This window comes from Spermophilus citellus (assembly GCF_964194105.1).
Source record: "Spermophilus citellus genome assembly, chromosome: X".
In the NCBI taxonomy this organism is placed as follows: domain Eukaryota; kingdom Metazoa; phylum Chordata; class Mammalia; order Rodentia; family Sciuridae; genus Spermophilus; species Spermophilus citellus.
The window spans coordinates 92,206,493-92,212,073 of NC_138190.1; positions in this window are offsets into that span (position 1 = coordinate 92,206,493).

A 5,581-nucleotide genomic window follows, 5' to 3' on the forward strand; every position below is an offset into this window, starting at 1 on the left:
TTTCCTGTCATCAAGAGAAGTTAGTGAGTCTAGTAAGACTTTTTAAAATGGTAAAAACATAAAAATAAATAAATAAATAAAATGGTAAAAACAACCACCACAAATCCTTCTGATCATAGCACCTTACTAATTTTATATTTGCTACTATTATAATTCACTTGAATACCTATTTAAGACAATACATGTTTTATGATTTTGTTAGGGTATGTGTTTGATGAATGTTCCTGATATATGCTTACCTCACACAAGTTCAAGGGACTTAATAATTTCTCTGGTTGAAGTATCTATCTCTGCTTCCTTCTCCCTCATTTTCCCTATATTTGGTCAATAGCTATTTTATCCAATTTCTAGAAAGTGGATTGTTTCTCTGGTATCATTGATATTTTGAAATGAATTTTTATGGAATTTTTAAATCACAGATATGGTTTTATGTTAAGTGTTAAATTTATTAAGTCTGTTTTACTTATTTTATGTGGGATAAAACAAGTATATTCTAAGTTGTTTGGAGAATGATAGTGGTAATGATCAGGAAATTTCTGGAACAATGCTTTGAAAAAATACAAATATTATATCTTACTTTAAATGGTTTATCTGATATATAAAAACATCATTAATAATCCAGGTACTGTGGCACATGCTTGTAATCCCAGCAACTTGGCAAGCTGAGGCAGGAGGATTGCAAGTTCAAGGCCAGCCTCAGCAACTCAGTGAGGCCCTAAGCAACATAGTGAGATCCTGTCTCTAAATAATGTGGCTCAGTTGTTAAGCACTGCTGGGTTCTATCCCTGGTACAAAAGAAAAGAAAAAGAAATATCATTAATATAATGAGGTACAAACAAGGTCAACTTCATATTTTATGTCTTTTTCAAGTCTTACTTTTGTCCCACATAGTGTACATACTTAATACATTGTATAGTTAAACTTATATAAAAAAAGACATTTTTAAACCTGGCTAGTATTTGTAAATTGAAAAATACAAAAAAGTAAGTGATGCATCAATGTTTAAAAATAGGGAGTGATATCAATACAAATTAGAGAAAAAGTAGCACCAAATTCTGCTGCTCCATAAAAGCAATGAAAAAATGGGCCAAAATAGGCAGAATCAACATTTTCAGAACTGTGGAAATTAACCAAAAGCTTATAGCAACCTAGAGAGCACTTGTCCAAGGGAAATGGTGGATTTTCAGTGAGAACAATAAACTTTGTAGAATAGTTTTTAAACTTAAATAATTTTCATTTTCATTTTTACATATTTTATTGGTGCTTTATAATTATATGTAATAGTGGGATTCATAAGGAGAAATACAAATGGCCAACAAACATGAAAAAATGTTCAACATCCTTAGCCAACAGGGAAATGCAAATCAAAATTACACTGAGATTTCATCTCACTCCAGTTAGAATAGCAATCATCAATAACCTTACAGAATTTTAACTATCTCTAGTCCCTTCCTCTGCTATAAAACTCAAAACTCAGCAGTAACTGGAAATAACAGCCAACATTTTTTTTTTTTTTGTATCTAAGGGAGCAGAACAGAGCTCATTTGGAAGAATTATAATTAATTATTTGTTCTGACTTGTCTTATGGTTCCCTAGAAGACTGGTTCAAAACCTTGTCTTTATTTTCCCTTAACTCAGAATTGGCCTAATTCCCAAATTGTTTCCCAGGGGACATTTGTTGAAAACATTTACAGGCTAATCTGTTAGTTGCTTCTGCCACAGGTGATAGATAAGAGTTGGAGCAAACAATAGACTAATCAAAAAACTTGGGAGGAAAGGCTGGGGAATGAGAAATCCTTAATGTCTTTGAAAAGTTACAATGTGTTCCTGGGAGTTTTAGAAGGCCAGCTACATGGTTAAGGGCTGTGCATATGCTAAGGAAATAATCAAGAAGGCCCTAAACTCTCACCTTCTGGTGACTTTGAGGCTTTCTGGAAGCAGGAGGTAAAGACTAGGGAAGAGATACAAACTGTGTGGCTGAGTGCTGAAGTTTGGCCAACACACAGAGAACCATTTGGCAAAGAATGGAAGATATTTGGTTAGAGATGTTCAGATAAATCTCTCCTCAATTATTTAGTGACCACTAAACTGTGGTAGTTAGAACCTCTAATAAAATGTTGTATAATGTTGAATTGAAATGGTCTTGTTTCAAATCATAATGAAAGCTTTCAGTATTTCAGAATAAGTTCTGTGTAACATATAGGCTTTTCACAGGTGCCCTTTATCATATTGAGAAAATTTCCTTCTGTTCCTAGACTGTTGAATATTTTTATGATGCAAGGGTGTTAGATTTTGTTAAACATATTGTGAAGAAATGAGAGGCCTCCTATATTGCTTAGGGAATGCAAAATGAGTATAGTCACTGTGATAATAGCTTGATGGTTCCTCAAAAAGTTAAACATAGAATTAAATACAAACCTTCATAATTATGCAGGATACTCTGATGAACCTTTTCCTTAACATAGAATTCAAGATGTAAATTTGCACCTGGGCACTATGGCACATGCCTATAATCTCAGCAACTCCAGAAGCTGAGCAGGAGGATTGCAAATTCAAGGCCAACCTCAGCAACTTATTGAGGTCCTGTCCCAAAATAACAAGTAAAAAAGTACTCTGGGTGCTGGGGATGTAGTGCCCCGGGTTCAATACCCAGTACCAAAAAAAAAAAAAAAAAAAAAGAGAAAATGAAGCAAAATTGCCCATTATAACTCCTAAAAAAGAAGAAACCGAAAGAGCTACCAAAGAATTAGCTATAAAACTTTTATTCGCCTTGATAGTTTGATACTGGAATTTCTTCAGTATTTCAGGTACAAATCATTTATTTTCTATAGAAACTATTCAAGAGCCTAGAATAAAAGGGAAATATTCCCTATTCATATAATTAAAATCACATAATCTTGATAAAACCTGACAGGATAGCACAAAAATAGTAAACAGATTAAGTCATACTTCTGAATATAGATATAAATAATCCTATAAAAATGCTATGGAATCTGGGAGCAGTGATACATGCCTGTAATTCCAGCATTTTGGGAGGCTGAGGAAGGAGAATTGTAAGTTCAAAGCTAGCTTAAGGAATTTAGTGAGGTCCTCCATAACTTAGCGAGACCCTGTCTCTAAATAAAATACAGAAAAGGGCTGGGTATGTGGTTAAGTACTCCTAGTTTCAATCCTTGGTACCACCTCCACAAATGCTATAGAAAAAAATCTGGGAACAGATTGAAAATATGTCATATTTTGAATAAGTGCAGTTAATCCCAGAAATTCAAGTATAGTTGAGTATTAGGTAATAAAATAATTAGTCATGGGCTGGAGTTGTGGCTCAGTGGTGGAGAGTGCTTGCCTCTCTGGTGTGAGCCACTGGGTTTGATTCTTATCACTGCATATAGATAAATAAAATAGAAGTCTATTGACAACTAAAAAATATTTTTAAAAATTAGTCATGTTAGTACATTAAGAGACAAAATTAGTAGATTGGCCATCAAATAATAGTATAATTCAATATTAATTTATAATATAACATATTAATATGATGAAGAAAATGTAAAAGCCAGCATTATACTCAATAATCAAATCCTAAAAGCATTTTTGTTACTTTTGAAAATGTTTTAGCCAGACATGGTGGTACATTCCTGTGTCCCAGCAACATGGGAGGCTGAGTCAGGAGGACCATAAGTTCAAGGCCGGCCTCAGCAATTTTGAGAGACCCTGTCTCAAAATAAAAAAAATAAAAAGTGCTAGGTATGTAGTTCATTGGTTAAGCAACCCTGAGTTCCATCCATGGTATAATAAATAAATAAATAAATTTAAAAATTAAAAAAAAGGCTGAGGATATAGTTCAGTAGTTAAGTGCCTCTGGGTTCAACCCATAGTACCAAAAGGAAAAAAAAATGTTTTAGGCAGTTTATTAGTAACAGCCAACTCCTGTTGGCTTAGTCCATTTAGACTGCTGTAACAAAATACCATAGACTGTAGACTCAGGGGCTTATATGCAACAGAAATTAAATTTGCACAGTTCTGGAGGCTGGGTAGTACAAGATCCAGGCACACGTACATTCAGTGTCTGGTAAGAAGCCCTTTACTTGATTTACAGGTTCAAACATTTTTCTGTGTCCTCCTTACAGGATAGAAAGGGCAAACAAAACCCCCTTTTTTATTTTATTATTCAGTACCAGAACCAAATTTTTTTTAAAGGAAAAAGAAAACTAAATTATTTTGGCTTTGGTAATTAACCATCAGAAATAACTTTAACAAAATGATGTCATTTATCAGTAGCAGCAAAACACACGTCCAATAATACTTAACATTAAATGTGCAAGACCAATATGGCAAAATTACAAAACTATACTCAGGTACAAAAAGGGCCACATGAAAATTGAACAAAAAAACTATGCTCTTTGATGGAAAGCCTACATATTGTAATGGTGCCAGTTCTCTCCAAATATATTATAGGGTTAAAGAAGTTCTAACTGAATTACTTTTTTAACATGGTAGGTAGTCTGAAGTTCAATGGAAAAAAAATAACTGTAAAGGGTAGCAAATAATTTCTGACCAAAGAACTGAGAGAACTTGGCCTAAACCAGAGTGTAACTTTGTTGATGTTTTGGCTGCAGGTAACATAAAATTAGTTCTACAGTGGTTTAAACAGTAAGGAAATGTATTGGCTCATATAATTGCAAATTTAGAGGAAAGTTGAGTTCAGCTTTGACCTAATCTAGTATTTTCAGTTCCACTTCCATGCAATTTTTTAAACCCAGTTGTTTTTCAACTGGGAATGATTTATCCTTCCAGATGACATTCAGCAGTGTCTGGAGACTTTTTTTTTTATGCTGGAGATTGAACCCTGAGGGGCTTTACCACTGAGCCATATCTGCATCCCTTTTTATTTTTATTTTTTATTTTTGAGAGGATCTCTCTAAGTTGCGGAGGGCCTCACTAAATTGTTGAGGCTAGCCTTGAACTTGTGATCCTCCTGCCTGAGCCTGGAGCCCAGTGAGATTAAGGGAGTGCACCACTGGGCCCATCTGGAGACCATTTTAGTTGTCACAACTAGATGGGGGTGGAGAAGGAAATGCTACTGGCATGAAATGGAGAGAGACCAGGGATGCCTGGTCTATATTAAACATCCTTTAATGCACAAGATAGTCCATAGTAATAACGAATTTTCCAGCCCCAAATGTTGATATTGAGGAAGCTATGAAACCCTTGTCTAAACTACATCTTCTGTGAGTTGTAATTATTCATATGTAATAAGGTTCAGAGGAAAAAGACACTGTCTTTTCCTGGGATGCTTGCCTAATAGGAAGAAAATTTGCTAGTTTCATAAAATGAGTTTGGAAGCTTTCTACCTTTTTTAAAAACTGTAAAATTTTATATGAAATAGCTCTAATGTTTCTTGAAGCAACCATAGTTTATGAATGTTTTATCTTCTTTGTGAATTGGTCCTTTAACCAATAAGCCTTTTAATGTGCTTTGATTTGTATTCTATTTTGTTTGATATTATGGCTCTCCTAAATTTATTTTCATTAATATTTGCCTGACATGCCTTTTGTCCTCCATTTCTTTTTCTTTTCTGTTTTTT